Consider the following 19,332-nt stretch of genomic DNA (forward strand, 5'->3'; position numbering starts at 1 on the left):
ACATCCTCTTGCCAGCGACTTCCTTATAATTTCTGGTTTATAATAAGCTTGTGTGGGATTTTGAATATACCTATTGCTGAGATCTCACGATATACATTTATTTCTATAATAGTAGAATCCATTCCTTGTATTTAAAGAATACAGTAACTTCACTAAAAGCGAATGGATTAAAACCAAATTTGGTCAGGTCATCCCTATTACTAATATCGAACCCGATCCGTTATACTGTTTCAAAATGGAGGCCGTTTCAAAATTTTAAAATTTCATAACTACCTTAATTTTGGGTCATATGATAAAAAAAATAAAGTGATTTCTAATATTAGTTTAAAATATTTGGACAGTTGTTAAAAAAGTTATTGAGTATTTTAAATGACTTGATAATGTGCGTCACGAAGATTGAACCGGATGTTACCGCACTAGTGAAATCATATCATATTCAGGCATCTCATTAGCTCTCAATTTTAATTATATTTCAATATGCAGGTTTTGTAGCATTTGTATTTTTCTGGTATTTCAATGTGCAGTTCTCATTAGTTTCATATTGTAACTGTGTTTGCATTTGTTGAAAATGTTTAGTAGACCTAATTTTTGTTTGTTCTTATATCAGAACAAAATTCAAAATAATGTTTAAAATATTCTTCCGTATTAGATTCTAATTATATTTATCTCTTCTGCTTATATTCGTGATTCCCTCATGAAACACCCTGGTTGAGAAATTCTGGTTTAGGTTATTGCTGTTAAAATTCAAATAGTTCAATATTCCATTAATGGATTCTTCGAATATTCGTATTAGTTTAAAATTTGTTACTCGAATAACGAATACTAATTGGAACTAGTTATTCAAATATTGAAAACGAGTATTTGAATAACAACAACAACAAAAAAAAAAGTTCTATTAATTTTAACGGTGCTAGTTCAATTGCCTCAATTGAACTAACGTCAAAGAAAAATTGAGCTGCCAAAATAATTGCAATAAACGTGTTTCTTAAGATCAATAAAGTTAACAAAAATAATAAATAAATGATGCTAGTTGTGAATGTATTAGTGTTTTATTTTTACGTTAAATTTTGTTTTTCAGGTTTCCTCTTTGTAGGCTAACTGAAGGGACACTGTCAAGCTGAAATCAACTGTCATAAAAATGATTAATAGGATATTGAAACGAGAGAAAAAGTGGGTGAAGCCTAGACACGATGATGATCAACCATTTGGCTTTGAATTAGATTGATTTGAGTAAGAGGAAAAGTGGGTGAAGCCTAGATACGATGATGATGAATGATTTGGTTTTGCATTAGATTGATTTGAGCAAGAGGAAAAGTGGGTGAAGCCTAGACACGATGATGATCAACCATTTGGCTTTGAATTAGATTGATTTGAGTAAGAGGAAAAGTGGGTGAAGCCTAGATACGATGATGATGAATCATTTGGTTTTGCATTAGATTGATTTGAGCAAGAGGAAAAGTGGGTGAAGCCTAGACACGATGATGATCAACCATTTGGCTTTGCATTAGATTGATTTGAGTAAGAGGAAAAGTGGGTGAAGCCTAGACACGATGATGATGAATCATTTGGCTTTGCATTAGATTGATTTGAGCAAGAGGAAAAGCGGGTGAAGCCTAGACACGATGATGATCAACCATTTGGCTTTGCATTAGATTGATTTGAGTAAGAGGAAAAGTGGGTGAAGCCTAGACACGATGATGATGAATCATTTGGCTTTGCATTAGATTGATTTGAGTAAGAGGAAAAGTGGGTGAAGCCTAGACACGATGATGATCAACCATTTGGCTTTGCATTAGATTGATTTGTACCTATTTATGTGCTTTGTCAACAGTGAGGATATATGGAGCAAGATCTACTATTTAAAGAGCTGAATCACTGTAGTGCGTTGGGTGATCTTTGATCAGAAATCGAAGTTAAGACCTCGACCACTAAAGACGCAAACATTAACCACTAGACCACCGATGAGGACATTTGGTATTACAGATTTTCTTCTTACTGACTTCATAGTTTGAGTAAGCTGCTCTCACTTATATTGATCAGAAATATTTCTAGTTGGTATTACTAATCTCTAAGCACCTCCGAGATCCGTTGGATTCAATTCTCGGTAGAAACTTAACATTTTCGGTGGTATTAACTTAGCATCTGAAAAACAAGTGCTGGAAGGCATGCTAAATGAGGTCGTAGTGAATCGTGAGACAATACAAACATAAATTAAATACACTGACAAAACATCACACAATTATGTGACGGTTTCAATAGGTAACAGTATCTTCATCAGGTACAAATTGCTTCTCGCCTTTGATGACGGTACTATTCCAGTACTGATTTATATTTATTTACTTATTTATTTTTGTGTGTATTTTATAGTGTGTATTTCATTTATATTTGTATAAAATCTTGTACATAAGGCAAAAAGAAATTACAATGGATTCATTACACTGGCGACGCATCATATTGTTAAATGCTAATCCAGTCAGTTAGATATATTTGCACGCTTTAGCTCCACAGTTACATTCAATATTGTAACTGTTACTTTTTAAGTTCTTCGAAAGCTAAACAGTTTACTTTCAGAGCCTGGTTACGATGGTCACTTATTACATAAGAAGACCATTTTACTCTGAAGCCAATGACCGTCAACTTAAAGACACATTTCTTAAATATATGTAGATATATAACAAGTAATTGTTGTAAAGTGTTAAGTTGCTATGTCATTCCAGCATTAAAATCTCCTATTATAACCGTATTTAACGCCCTGGTGATGAATCTATGAGGTAAGTCAAACAAAAGAAATTGCTTCTATTTTTAAACATACGGCATTGTTTTTTTTCGGTACAAAGGAACAAAGAAAGCATAATGTTTGTTACATGAGGTGCATATAGAAGTACTTGGTGGACCTTTTTAGAAAAGTCTCCGTTTCATCATTTTGACACACCTCTCTCAAGCAATCTAAACTCAACCAGAAAAGAAGAAGACTTAAGCAAAAATCTGTTCTTTTTCGAGTCCCCTTGTCCTTTAAGATCCTTCTGCGCCCTGCAGTGTAGTGGAGGAAGGGAACGCCCCTTCAAGAGTGATTACAGCTAAAGAGAGAGAGAGAGAGGCAAGAAGATACGCCCAAAATGCTCTGCACCTGGGCTCTGAAACAACAAAACCATCTTTTTCCAGCTCATCAACATACAATAACATACCAAGTCTTCCAGATCAGCTTCGAGGTTGCGATGACGAGTGAGCTTTACTTGATGGTCTTGACTATAGGGTTCGGTTCCTATCTCCTTGATGTGGGTTGAAGAATAGTCTTCCAGTGCGCACAAAGTTAAACCAAGATTCATTTGCCTTATGCGATATTTTTCTGTTAGAGCCACTTCTACTTTATCCGGCCTTTTCAGCAAGCCGCCAAAGGAACTATCAGCATACAGTACAGCATAGAATCAAGATTGTCCTTTTACTAAATACGTACGTAGATATATCTAAACGCACACACAGACACATGTATGAAATGAAATATATTCGCCTACAAAGAACACAATGGCTAGTTTGACGTCAAGATTAAAAAAAAAAAAAGTAAATACGGCCCAGTCAACTGTTTGGGTTAGCTAGGGTCATCATCATCATCATCATGGCTACTGCTACCACCAGGTCCACTTATTGTTTCTTCTTCTTCTTTTAACAATTGTCTTCAATAATACAATGGCATTTCGTCAACGCTACCGGATTTTTATGTCTGGCCATTCTCTAAATCACTTGTTTTCTTTTTTTGAACCTGTCCTCTAAAACAAAACAAAACAAAGACGTTGCTTTTTTTTTTATCTTGTTGTGTCTTGTTACCTCTTTCTGTTCTACCTTCTGTAGATTGCCCACCCAGGTCAAGAAGAGTTCACTTATATATATATATATATATATATATATATATATATATATATATATATATATATATATATATATATATATATATATATATATATATATATATATATATATATATATATAAGAGGTCGCATTCCAATAAAAAGAAGCTAGCCATTTTTAGAAATTTAGTTTTTAGTATATTCATAGTTCTTTTGTCTATTAAGGGCTTCAACCACACAGTGTGGAAGGCAAATTTAATTTTGCAGAATACAATGCTTTAAGTTAAACTAAACGTCCTCACCTTGCGGTCAAGATTGTCCATTCCATCCATTCTCTATAATATATTACTCAAATGTTCTACTGATTCCCCCCACCCCACCCTCTCCCAAAAAGTAGAAGTTCTAAATTAGTAGTTTCAGATCAGAGGAATATTAATTGGCATGCAAGTGAATATTTGTGTAACGAAGCTATGATTACTCAATTCTTGTATACGTTCTTTCCCTAATCCTAATTCTAAATCTATCCCTTCACTCCAGATTCACAATTTTCAGAGTTCCGTCTATCTTTTATTATACCTCTGTCACGATCTGGCGTCTTAACACTAGAAGAACTCAGAGTGCCTTCAGATTGGAGGAATATTAATTGATGAATATAAGTGAATATCCCTGTAAAGAAGAGATAATTACTCTGTTCTTGTATACGTTGTATTTATAATCCTACTTTTTAAATTTATCCCTTCACTCCAGATTCAGAATTTCCAATTTCCCATCTACCTTCTCCCTCTGTCAATTATCTGGCTTCTTGAGATTATAAGGAGTCAGATTGCCTTTGGCTTGGAAGAATATTAACTAATGAGTGCATGTGAATATTTGCGTAATAAAGCCACAGTTACTCGGTTCTTGTATACGTTGTATCTCTAATCCTAATTTTCTATCTATCACTTCACTCCAGACTCAGAATTTCCAGTTTTCCATCTACCTTTTCCCTCTGTCAAGGATCTGGCTTCTTGACACTATAAGAATATAGGTTGCCTTTAGAACGGAGGAATATTAATTGATGTGTATTAATGAATATTTGTGTAATGAAGCCTTAATTACTCAGTTCTTGTATACCTAATCTAATTCTCAACTTACTTCAGATTCCAAACTTCCAGTGTAGATTTCTAACTTTTACTTCCATGTAGAATATAATACGTAAGAGCTCTGGTATTGATGTTCTATCGTACATTGTACCGAAAAAATGGGATACATTTATCTTTAGTGTTATCCAGTGGATTTTTGTAGAAATGTTCTTTACTGCGGCAAAATGAATTTCGTATTGAATATAGACACAATTTTTGCACCAAAAATCGACTTATTGTCTGAAATGGTTTGCTGTCTTTTAAAAGAAAAAAGAAAAATAAGACCGGATTTTAAGGAAAAAAATGTTCGCTGGAACACGTAAACATCTACAATTGTCCTAGAAAACTACTGTTTCACCATGCTTATATGTGTAAGACTCTAACACACTTGTTTTGTTTATATCGATACAAGCAGATGGTTGATGTATCGATATCTGCATGATTTCCATGAGATTTTTTTTTTAAGAGACAGGAGAATAGAGAACCTTGCAGAAATACATCACCCGACGACTCATGTTTTTTTGAACATTTCCAAATATCGACTTCTTTCGTTTTTCTGTGTAGCTCCGACCAACACCGGGAGAAAGGGAAAGGGAAACAACCAAGCTTGTCTCTTCCCCCTTTCCTCCCGCCATGCACCGATTCACTATGTTCTACTCTTCTCCCCCCCTGGAGGCGCCCCAGCTAGTTTTTCCTAATCCTGGGAAAGGCTACGGAGCTCTCTATACGATATTTGTAAAACCAGCACGTCCGCAGAAATAGAAGGCCGTGGCACCGAGGTGAGGGCGAGGGGCGGAGGTATTTTACTTCCCTTCTTCTAGACTGCTGGAAGCTTGCTCTAGCTACTGGAGCTGGAGCTTGGAGTCTGGATGAACTTTCTCCAGGAACAAGAAAGGAAAGGAGGAATTCTTTATGCCATGAAGAAAGAAAGAAAGTCTAGGAGTTTTAAAAAAAACTGAAAACAATTACAGTCAGGTGAAATATTGTTAAAGGGATCTGTCAGTGAACTACAGACTTTAGCTGCAATATGATGAAAGCCAAATACTTGATCATTTTTTAAAAATATATCTTTACAGTCAGTATATATTGTAATAAAAGTGTTTCTCTTTAAAATAAATTTAAGATAGATCCTACGTTTTGCCTTCCCGTATATTTCAGCACCTGTAAAGTTATACCCTTCTTCACTTGATTATTCCGTAGAATCATGTTAATTGAAGAGCGTGAGAGATATTTGACGTGAAAAATCTAATTTTAATGAAACGTGGCGTACGCTAAATTTTATTTCTTGTTTAGGAATAAAATTTGTCAAAAATTAGGAGTTAAAAGTGGTAAAATCGACCATAAGGTTTGATTAATTTATTTACATATTTTACCAATATTTATAACTTCTGTAAACTTTATGTGATTTTGATACAATAGGCATAAATTTTAGTTATTTCCAATTGTACCCATTGCTTGAAATTAAAACCAGTCAGAGGGAAAGTGTAAAAATGATAAATTTATCCTTGACTTGAAAGTTTATCTGTTTCTCTCAGAAAGTGTATCGCTTTCTACGTTTCTTTCTGTTCACCCCTGGTATATATATGATTGGTCATGAATCAAGGAGTAGTATATCTGCAAAACCATCGAGTACTCTTTGTTTACCAGTATCACTGTATTTTGTCAAACTTGAGTATAATATTTACTCCTTGTTCCCTCCATTTGATTGACTGAAGAAGAGGAGCAACATACTATGACGTCACAGGACATCCATTTGGAAATGACTTGCTTACACACGGCCTTGCCGAGTCATCTTTAGATTTATCAATTAGTGTAAGAAATTACATCTACTCGTACGTATTTTTATGCAACAACCTGTACATAGTTATTGTCTGAGTTTTCTGTCTAAAGATTGAAAACTATAGTGCGCAAATTTTAATCAAAGAACAAATAATAGTCGTGATGTCCCCTGTCCAATTAGAATCGAGAAAAAAGAGAACTTCACGAACACAATATGGCTAGACAGAAAATAATTTTCATCCCTTCACAGGACATCAATTTACTCTTTGACCAATGATTGAGTCCAGTCTATATGTGAAACCGTAGATGCATACAAAAGCACATAGCCTAGAGGTTGGAAATTTGATCCGACACGTGATCGAAATACAAAAAGGACAATTTGTTGGTTTTTGACTCGTTTCTCGGTCTTTTCTTTTTTACTTTTTCTGTCGTGTAGATGATAGTGTTTTGTTTTACTTTGGTTCTAGAACGTCAAAATACATTAAAGTTTTGTCCGAAGTTTAATTGCTGTCTATATCTCTAGAGGAATAGATATGCTTTGCCTTGTTGTATCCATCTATTGACCAAATCAAAGAGAAATTGCTGATGGACACAGAGTTCGTACTTAAAATGAGAGATACAACTTCTGTTTGTAATAATATTGTCTAGTTTGAATCTATCACAAAATTTCTGAAAGTGCTCTCCATATACTGCATGTAAAGTACTTAATAATTTTTAAGTATGGTAGCAAAAATAAAACAAAAATGACCCCCAGAACCCAGGCTAATTCTACAGAAATTCTTGAGAGCAGAAACATTTTGAAAATATAATTATCTACAAGAAAAATGTACCTATAGTTCAGTCATTAAACCATGATGCAGTGAGTCGAACTGTCTGAGCATTCTACGGAAGGCAGGTTCTGACCCACCTACCCTATTGTAAAAGAGGTGAAGCCATTAAGCAAGTAAAGCGGAAATAGTGTGGCCAGTTTCTTTCCCCTGTCGTTCAAAAACAGTTAAAGTAAACCGAAAATGAAAAGCTAGGGTAGAGAAATAAATAAAAAATTCGGATTAGGAACATAACGTATACACGAAATGAGTGATTGTGGCTTCGTTACCTAGATATTCCCTTACACACATCAATTAATAATCCTTCCATCTGAAAGCACTCCGAGTTCTTATAGAGTCAAGAAACCAGATCCTTGACAGAGAGGAAAGGTAGATGGAAAACTGGAAATCCTGAATCTGGAGTGAAGAGAGATTTAGAATTAGGATTAGGGATACAACGTATACAAGAATTGAGTAATTATGGCTTCATTACACAGATATTCCCTTGCATACATCAATTAATATTCCTTCCATCTAAAAGCAATCTGATTTCTCATAATGTCAAGAAGCCAGGTCCTTGACAGAGGTAAAAGGTAGATAAAAAACTGGAAATTCTGAACCCGAAATGAAGGGATAGATTAAGAATTAGGATTAGGGATACAACCAGGGCTGGATTAACGGGTCTAGAAAAAATATGTGGCCCCTGCTGACTTCACCTAATACATTACTGCGAAAGTACAGTAGGAAAGTTAAGGGAATATGTTTCTTACTTTTGGTCATATTTTATTTAATGATAATGATTGTATCTTCATGATTCTTTTTAGGTAGCCAGTTGAGATCTTCATCAAAGTGGAGGCCCCTATTCACCTGGAGACTCGAGGTTAAAGCCCCCTAAGCCCTTCCCTTAATCCGGCCCTCGATACAACGTATATAAGAACTAGGTAATTATGGCTTCATTACATAGATATTCACTTGAACATTTCAATTAATATTCCTATGCTCTAAAAGCACTTTGACTTCTTATGCTGTAAAGAAGCTAGATTCTTGACAGAGGTAAAAGTAGATGGAACACTGGAAATTAAGGGAATAGGTTGATGGGTTAGGTTGATAATTAGGATTGGGAATTCCAAATATGTAAGAAGTACGTAATTATTTGAAAACATGCTATATGAGACATGGATCTACAGCATCCGAACCAACCATGATCTCCCGCAGGGAATCGAACCCAGGTTTCCCACACCAAAAGGAGTACGCTAACCACTTAGCCGCGAGGGAGCTAAAAAAATCGTAAATATATATAACAGCAAAATGTATTATGCTATGTATTCTGCCTAAAATTAAACCTATGTATTCTGCTCTGAACCTCTGGAGCGCCAAATATCATGGTAACGCGGAGTAAATAAAGAAAATCAAACTATTATAATATTTCTTTGTTGTTATACTTGCAGAGACCTTTTTAAAATTAATTCTATTCTAATCTACGAAAATAATCGTGATTTATAGTTTTATTGCATGAAATGTAGCTATACAAAGAACGACGACTTCTGAGCGTCGAACTCAGGATATCTTGATTTTTCTTCCATTTTAGAAATCAGAAGAAATCTTTTCGTGAAATATTGTTACGGCATTGCAGGTGAAGGGTAAATGTACTTACAGCTAAATAAAGGTTTCTTTATTTTTTTCTGAAAAAATGAAAGACTACTCTGTTTTGTATATAAAATACTGTATATTTTCATATTTCTTTTGTTCTGGGCGCTTATGCAATACCGAAGTTATGATGGACGGAATTTATTATTAATTCGACTGGGGTTTGAAATGAAATCTTTAAGTTTTACGTCCCACGATTATGTCGACTAGACTAAAGGAGACGGTGATGATGAGAAATGAAGGAAATGGTGGAATGAAGAACGTGGGAAGAAACGGGAAAAGCCCGGGAAAACCTACGCACATGGTGTTTGTCCACTACAAAATTCACTTGGCGCATCGAACCAGGAACCCCGCGCACCAAAGGTGAATGCTCTACCACTGAGCCACCGTTTACCTAAAATATTTTGAATTCATGTTTTGCTGTATTAGTTTCTGATTAATAATTACTGTCTATGTCAAAGATCTGGTTTTTCAGTGTCACGTGAAGTTAGAATATCTTTTATTAGGGGAATATTATTGGTATTATCCATCAATATCTGTGTGATATAGTTGTCATATTTGTACACATTTTATCTTAATCCTAATTTGAGAGCATATCTCTTTATTTTACTCTCTAATTTTTCTTTAGGATCATAAAGAAAAAGAACTGTCTACCCTACTCCTATTTTATTGACCTAGCAGAACCGCCTAGACATGTTGAGTTAGAACTTACCTTTATTTAAAAAAAATACTTAAAATAAGACAATTAACATGCATGATTTCAGTTTTAACATTAAGAAAAAGGGACTACTTACCGTTTTTTGAAAACTAGACTTCCCACTAGTATCCCCAATAAGCAATATATCTGTAAGTAAAAAAGAAAATTGCTATGTTGTGAAAAAAAATATAACATACAGAAACGTTTTATAAAGAAAAAGAGAAAAAACTTTTACGCACTGTGTGAGTTAGATTCTTGGGGGTCCAAGGGGATAAAATAAAGCCCAATAGGACACAGAGGTCTGAAGATGTGCAATAATTCGTAATGATGACCTCTCCTCCAACCCCGAACACACACACACACAACAATGTGATTTTGTAAGAACAATAATAAACAAGACAATCAATCTTGTTGTTGTTTATTAAATCAACAAACTTAGCAATAATAACTAAATTAACTAACTACAATTATATCTGCATGATATACGCCCACCTAACTTTTCCGAATGTGTTTGAATATAGGATTGAAAGTATCTTATAATGAGTATGTACAATCAGCGACAAAAGTTTTTTTTTTCCGTTTGGTAAAATTTATTGTGGGAAAAACGATGATATGGCTGGAAGGCACAACCGTGATATGGCTTTAATTTATTGAAAATTGCACTCAAATTGTGCTTCCATTCTGAAGATATTTACGAATTTAATTTCATAAAGCGGAAAGAACTTTTGTCACTGACTGTACAATGTAAGACGTTTGTAAATCCATACATGACTTCGTTATATTTTACATTTAGTACACTGTCATTATTCAGTGTTGCCACAGTCCTAGCTCTGGAGTGGGCTGAAAATAGTACCAAATTAAAAAAAAAAAAAAAAAAAGCTGAATTCACTATTTTATACCAGTGCAATACATGGCTCTATAACACGGAACTAAAAGAGTTGAAGTTCTAGAGCACTTTTCCTTTTCTTCCAAGAGTCCAAATCAAGAAGATGCTCTTTTTAAAAGTTTCTGTTTTAAAAACAGCCAAATAGCAGGACCCCGAGCAACCGTGGAAGTAGATGAAACTTTTCTCGCACGTAGGAAGTATAACAGAGGCCTCAAATTAAAAAGGAAGTGTATTGTATTGAAACTAAATGCGCCTCTATTTCAAAGTGACCAATGAACCAAAACGGTATTATGGTCATATATGAAAAAAATACATAAAACGAGGAACAAATCAATCATCTCCGAATTCGTGTGTAAATAGTACATTATAATAAATTATTAAAATATAAATTATTGCACCTTATTCTCGCTTATTTCACGACCGAGGGAGGATAATAGACTGTAAGAAAAATATAAGGTAAGGAAACTGACAACTGTAAAAAATGTAAAACCGGTCCAGGCTCCTAGAACCTTCCTTGAATGACATCATAACACATTATTAATAATTTTAAGTCATAATGGTTTCTATTATTTCTAATTAGTGCAGCACACATACACATTCAGAAACAGTATTTGTTAAACGGTCCTGAATTGGGTAGAATTGTACCAACTTTTTTTTTGACAAAAAGAGCTGAAAATACCAGCATGGTGCCGATGAATGACAAAAAGGGCTGAATTTGGTACAATTGTACCAAGTGTGCGAACACTGTCGTCATCCAAATTCACCTCCGACCACAAACTAAAGGGTATACGATTCAAAGCGACAACTGTAGGTACAAGAAAACAGTTAAGCTGGGCCATGATCAAAACAAGGAAAAAGTATGTGCATATTGTAATAGCTCTGTGACTATAAAATTAGAAACAAGAGTGGCAGAAATAAACTACTTCCGGCTTTAATATTGATTGCTATTGGAAAGTGAAATCTTTGAGTTTTACGTCCCACTCTTATGCCGGTTAGGCTAAAGGAGACGGCGATGATGAGTAATGAATGAAATGGTGGAATGAAGAAAGTAGGAGGAAACGAGAGAACCCCGAGAAAACCGACGCACACGGTGTTTGTCCACCACAAAGTTCACTTGGCGGGGGTTGGGATTGAACCCGGGACCCCAAGCACCAGAGGTGAACGCTCTAGCACTGAGCCACCGCGGCCCCCTTGATTGCTATTGAATTAGAACGGAATAGATACAGAAATGTCCTTTTCTGGAATCAATAAAGCGTACCAAGAAGATATTCTATCTCTACTGTAATCTCTCTACTAAAACCGGAAGTGGTAGAAAGCCACTATCACTTCCGGTTTCAATATAAGTAGCTGAATATACGCTCTCTACACAGCTCATCATTCACATATGAGCATGAATCTCTTTGTCATTCCTCACAACATCTCTACATGTCCTTTTACAGACACAATTGAAAGACGTCTTGATAAGAATCGGCAAGGAGTACCATAAACGGGAGATTTTTTCGATTATTTTTTCATAATCTCGCACCGTTTGCAAGATTTGAGGCTACTTCCGGTTGGAGTTTCTAATTCATGTATGATCAGTGTTTTCTTTCTTCTTGCATGCAGTATATAATAAGCAAATACATTACACATACACTTAATTAAATATCAGTGATATACGGTGTTCACTGGACAAAACATTCCAAACGATAAAGATTTATCTTAGCCTGGAGAAATGGTTATCCTTGGTTTTTCATTATCATTTGGCCATGAATCAAACGCCTGAGAGATATACAACCCTTGTATGCAAATGCGATGTTGGGATGCATAACTCGTAGGATATAATACCTTTTAAAAATGGCAACACTTCCAATGTACACTCATGTCCAAAATGATTGTCGCTTATCTGTAACTGTCTTCTTGTAAGAATATAATTTGAAAGGAATGTGCACGAGACGAGTCGAGACAGAATTTTCCTGACAAAATTCGAGTTGAGACACAGCTTTTTCCAATAGAAAAATATATATTTTTCGAGTCGAAACATTACTTTTACAGCATATTTTTGAGACGAGACAGTCTCAAATCTTGTCTCGTGCGCATATCTATAATTTGATAATGATTTTGTAGGGTACTTTTAATACTGATACTATGTGTATAATCGAGAAATGTATATTTCTGGTAAATTTTATAGGAAAATAATAATAAATAGAAAATTCGAGTGAGTAAAACAAAATGTTGCTAAATGGACAAGAAAGTTTTATTTTCGTTTTATTGTCCTTATTTACTGCTCTTTTGACATGTAATTTGCCACATACATGTCTTCGCCGATTATACACATACTAACATTATAAGAAATACCGCGCGAATTCGTTATCAAATTATATTCCTACAACAACATATTTATAGACATACGACAATAATTTTGGACATGAGTGTGCCTCTTAAAAAATGTAATAAAGAAATAACGGCCAAGTTTTGTAAATATTCAATTAAAACTGAACAATCTACACAAAATTTGCAATCGATCAGTGAAAACAGCATCTTTCTAGAGCCTATGGTTCCCGAGAACTCACTGTCTAAAGAACTGACCACAAACATATAAACGTTCACAAACATGTAAACTTTTGTAGCATTTTAATATATAGATTGACAAAATATCACGCCGTACAAACCAAGTGGCGTACCTGAGACACTGCTACATATTTCTTTTTTTAATGTTCCCCTTAGATTCTAGGAAGAAGCAGTCAATTAAGTTATTTCTCAGACGGAAACAAGACAGACAAAAAAATAATTAATTTAATTTGTTGAAAGAGGAGAGTTGGGATAGATTTTGAAGAAACTATCAATGACAAAATTATACAGTTCTTCACAACAGATCTCATACCAATTGGCACTACCAAATCTGTAGAAATAGTATCATACTTGTGTTTGCTGAAGTTTGAAGCGAACATTCATCGCATTGTCTTGTGCTTTCACAGCATCTGCCAAAATTGACACACACACACACACACACACACACAGAGAGACTGAAGCGGTTATGATACAGGGATCTACACGAGAAGAGATGGAGGGTGGCATTAGAAAAGCACCCATGGGATGACTAAAAAAAAAGAACTTGGGGAAAGTATTAGAAAAGAAGGGGAAGGAATCGACCGGGGGGCATGTTCGAAGAGCGAAGCGGAAAATTAATCATGAAAAGGCCATTTGGGTGGAGGGTACTTTTGTGGTGTTTGCCCGTTTAATACAGACTTCGTGATATAAGAGGGAACGTTGAAAAAAATAAAACTTCCTTGATGTGACATCCGAGCTACTTTCGTTGGCACAACAAGATTCACTAAATGATTATTGAACCAAAGTGGGATAATAGCCTGTGTGACTTTTCGCTGTTCGAGGTTCATGTTTCGGTATCAATACCATAACTTCATCACAAGTCACTTGTTTTAATCACTAACTCACATACTCATCCCACTATGTGTCATTAACTTTAATTTTCTTGTCGAGTTTTAATTTAACGTTCCGTTAACTTTTTAAAGTCGTTTAGGGTACAGTTATGCCAGGAAACTTTTATTCGTCCCTTCTTGTCAGTAGAGAAGTTAAAAGGATACAGTTAAATGAGAGTCTTACAACTGAGTTAAAATTTAGACACAATACCTGCTTATCTTGAAATTTTACAGCAATGATGATATGGTTTGACGAGGGCCAACGGTTTGAGCTTCTAGTTTGAGTGCTACACGAGACAAGTTCAGAACAATATATTTTTAAGTTTTACGTCCCACGGTTATGCTGGCTAGGCTAAAGGAGACGGTGATGATGAGAAATGAATGAAATGGTGGAATGAAGAAAGTGAAAGGAAACGGGAGAACCCAGAGAAAACTCCGGCACACGGTATTTATCCACTACAAAGTTCACTTCGCGTGAGCTGGGATCGAACCAAGGACTTCATGCACCAGAGGTAAACGCTCTACTACTGAGCCACCGCGGCCCTTTGAGTTCGGAACAGTAGTGTAACAGCAGCATGTTACCGTAACTTATTTCATTGCTCAGTTTGACCAAACATCTGTAACAAGATATGATCGTGGACTCTATTGCTTTCTAAGTTTGACGCATTCATAACTCGTCCTCCTACAGAATTTGACCGAATAGTTCCAAAATGATGTAGAACGTTATTAGTCATAGACTACTATTACTCCCTAAATCTGACATATCATAACTTGTCTCCATACTCAATTTGACCAAATACATGTAAACGGATGTAAATATAATAATGAACTACTATTACTTTTTGATGTTTGGCACATCCATAACTTGTCTTCTTGCTCGATTAGTCTGAATATCTTGAATACATGGGCATGGACTACTATGTACGATTATCTAACTCTATGGCCTATGGAACCCGGAGGTTCAATGCCGTGTTCACAAAAGCTCTCCACTGACTTCTATTCTTAGCCAACTCCAGTTTCTACTTTGTACTCCTATTTCTGCGAGATTCATCTTAATATTGTCCTCTCATATGCGCCTAGGTCTTCCTAATGGTCGTTTTCCGATTGGATTTCCAGTTAATATGAAAGCATTTGTACTTTCTTTCATTTTGGCTATGACCTGCACACCTAAGATTCCTAAATTTGATGACATCAATAAATTTGGTAAATGATAGAAATTATGTAGTTTTTCGTTATGAAGTTTCCGCCAATCCTCATTTCCGTTCGTCATGGGTCCGAATATTCGTCTCAGGATTTTGTTCTCAAATACTTTCAGTTTCCGTTCTTCCCTCAGAGTAAGCGACCATGTTTCGCAACCATATAGAACAACAGACATGATTATCGTTTTATATATTTTAAACTTCAAATTCCTCGACAGAATTCGAGACGACAAAAAATTATGAACTGAATAATAACAAGAATTTTTTGCTTTTAACCGACACTTAATTTTTTCGTGAATATGGTTGTCGTCTTATTTCAAAGTATTTACTTTATCGAAAGTATTGTTTGATATTTTATCGCATCTATAATTTGCAGTATTACGATCTCGACGAACTTCCATGTATTTAGTTTTTTCTGTATTTACTTCTAAATCCAAGTCCCTGCAAGCGTTTAATAAGACATCTACATTTTTTCTATTGTTCTCCTATCATTCTCTACTAAATTTACATCATTACCATACGTAATAACCTGGTGCATACCATCCAGCTCTAAGCCCTAGTTTTATCTTTGATTTTCCTCATAGCGTACTCCAGGACTTCAAAATAATGTATGTGGTCATTAACTACTATTACCCTCTAACTGATACGTACGTTGTTTTCTGATCAATTTGGTCGAATATCTTAAAAATCATATAGATATTATCAGTGATGCCCACCCACCCTCATGTCCATGACGCACCCCCCTAAATTGTTTATCCGTAGGCGTTCTTCCATCAAAAAAACTTTTCGGTTAATTTTTACACCCTCTCAAACAAATTTATATAGATTTTCAACCCCCCCAAATATTTCAATAACGCAGTTTGCGTCATAGCCCCCCTTTGTGGGCACCCCTGGATATTATCATGCATCACTCTAACTTTCCAAGTTTGTCAGAATCGTAATTTGTATTCACGGTCAATTTGGTCGAACATCTGCAGTCTTATGTACATATAGTCACGGACTACTGTTACCTTTCAAGCTTTATACATACATTACTTACTTCCCGCTTAACTGGATCGAACATCTTCAAAATAATGTAGATAAGATCATGAACCACTAGTGCATTGTAAGTTTGACACATTTTAAACTTATCTTCCTGCTCAATTTGACCAAATATGTTCAAAACCATGTAAATATCATCAAGAACCACAATCACTTTCTAATTTATGGCACATCCGTAACTTGTCCCCATGCATAATTTGACCAAATATATACAAAAATATATAGATACATTTAAGTACGATCATAGATTAATGGACAACTATTACTTTTTATTTCTGACACATCCGTAAGTTTTCTCCCTGCTCAATTTGGCAGAACATTTGTAAGATGATATGTGAGCTGCTATTACTCTGTAAGACTCGCACATTCGCAATTTGGTTATCTGCTTTGTTTACTTTGTAAGTGCAAAATTATATAGCTGTTGCCAATGAATCTAACTGTTTCGTAAGTTGACTATTCAAATTTCAGAGAAATCTAGGGTGGCCAAGTAATTATATAAATTTCCTTGAAATACATTTCAAAAAGTCAAAAAAAAAAAAAAAAAAAAATGTGCGACTGGAAAGAGAATCGATCACGGGTCTGTGGCCTTCTGCGCTGGTATACGCTCCTCATCACTATGCATCCGACCAGCTACACATTTTCACTCTTGAGGTCGGGTGCTTAGCCATTTTATTACATAATAACTAAAGTTCTAAAGTAATAACTAAATACTTCAACACTTCCTATAGAATTTACTTTAATTCTTTATTACTAATCAAAAGGTGTTAAACAGTAAATAAATCGGTGTCTTTTGTCATAAGTTTTGCTTAGCGAATTCACATTTTTGAAGAAGAAACTACTTTTCTTGCTAAAGAGGTCGAAATGGATAAATAACAAATGAATGATTTTAGCTTTGATGTCTTTTGGTTTCAGCTCATGCTTCTCAACTCCCCCCTTATCCACCCTATACATCAGACTCCGACCCCCTTTTTATAGGTAGATTCCTTCCGCTGCTCTCTTCGTATAACACTGCAGCTTTTATAGGCCATAAATTACGAAAATTTTTGTCGCTGGTTGTACTAACTCCTTGAGATGTTGCTTTTGTGTGAGTTTCGAGAAGGATGGTTCCAGCTTCTATCTTTTAGTACTATTACTACTACAACTACTAACTTCTTCTTTACAGAAGGTGCTGTTGACGAAGCGGGGTACGTTTTTTTTCTTCATCTTCTCCTTCCCCGTTCCTTCTTCTTCAACTAAAGGGGTGGGTAGGGCGGGATCTCCTGTTGGACTACTATCACGTGATGCTCTCTCTCCAGGAATCATCCAGCTTCCTGTTGGCGAACAGAAGAAAGCACCGGATACGTTGCTATGGAAACGAGAAAAGGTTCTTATGCTATGTTCTCAGTTTCAGGGCTGGCTGGCTTGCTTCTTAGCTTCGGGATGATGATAATAATAATGATGCTACCGTGATGTAAAAGGAAACAAAAATGGCTGAATCACCCAACGATTCTAACATTCTTTTATTCTGCCCATAAAATAAGGATAACATTTTACATTTCCTTGTAGTAACTTTTAACATTCATTTTTCTCACCTCACACTAAGGGAACCTATCAAACTATTATTGTAGATTATTATCAATAGATTTACAACGAATATTCGAGAAATATGTTGTTATTGCATCATGCATTAATCGCATACCAGTATGAGGAGAGGAATTCGATTAGTGTTATGATGATAATAATTAATCATAGTTGTTAATGTAGATTTTTATTTTAATATCAAACCATGTCAATTTTCATTTCATTCATATTTTTTATGCTACTCTTTCATAAAATTTAACAGCGACAACGTATTTTCAACTTGTTTACTCTAATTTGCAAATTTCAAAGAATCTTCGTGTTATTTGCAGATTTGCTATTTTGATGGTATTTCCTGTTTCTTTCTTTTTGGCATATGTGTTAGTAATTCTTAGTAGCAGAGAACTTCCGAACCGCTTGCTATAAGCTTGAATTGCAAGTCGGCCAAACTTACACCTAGCTTGATTGGAAAACGTGCAAGCATGCTGCAAGCTGGATTCCAGTAAGGAAGTTACATGGGGACAATCTTGCATTCAGTATTCCATTCAAGCTTGACGCAAGCTTTTTTCAAGTCAAGTCAAGAGCCAGTGAACGGCCAGTCACGCTATGACGTTATGGGAAGGGTCTAAAGCATCGCTTGCAAGTACAACAAAAAGCAGATTGTATGAAAGCACGCGTTTCAAGTGCAAGCGTAGAAAACCAAAAGCCAAGCACGCGCCAACTGGCCGAAAGCCTTCTTGCTACTAGGGACTCTCTTGCTATTTCCTGGATTTGCCAGTAATTACTTATTATTTGTCATATTTGCTAGTAATTCATTGTTTTTTAATATTTGCCAGCCACTCGTTGTTAAATATCATATTTGACATTCATTTGAACTTTGAACTACAGTAATCAGAACATTTTTACAGCGTAGTAATCAGTTTACAAAATAACACATTGAAACATGTGAGTTTCAGCACGTCTGTAACTTTAGAAACCAATAGTGGAATCTTTTGTAATTAATAATCTATATTATGTGTTTTCACTGACAATGTTTGTCATAAAACCGTTAGAATCATTAAAGCCGTTAAAGCAATTTATTGAACAGCTACAAAACTACTTACCAACGCCCTAGTCGCACTTTAATACCACTTCTCACGACCAACGCAGTAGTCGCACTGAAATACCGCTTTTCACGACCGATTTTCCAGTCACACTGAAATACCGCTTTTTATGCACAATGCTCTAGTCGCACTGGAATGCCGCTTCTCACGACCAACGCTCCAATGCACTGGAATACCGATTCTCACGATCAAAGCTCCAGTCGCACTGGAATACCGCTTCTCACGACCAGCGCTC

At 35.4% G+C, this 19,332-nt stretch overlaps 1 long non-coding RNA gene across 1 annotated transcript in view; it reads right to left on the reverse strand.

Moving 5' to 3' along the window:
* LOC145686831 (uncharacterized) overlaps positions 1-19,332 on the reverse strand; it is a 190,024-nt gene that overhangs the window by 119,795 nt on the left and 50,897 nt on the right. The window contains exon 2 of the long non-coding RNA XR_014131654.1: positions 9,990-10,039. This is a non-coding gene — a long non-coding RNA (uncharacterized LOC145686831). The remainder of the gene's footprint in view (positions 1-9,989; positions 10,040-19,332) is intronic.

Source organism: Thermobia domestica, chromosome 5 (genome assembly GCF_964235325.1).
Source record: "Thermobia domestica chromosome 5, izTheDome1.hap1.1, whole genome shotgun sequence".
Lineage (NCBI taxonomy): Eukaryota > Metazoa > Arthropoda > Insecta > Zygentoma > Lepismatidae > Thermobia > Thermobia domestica.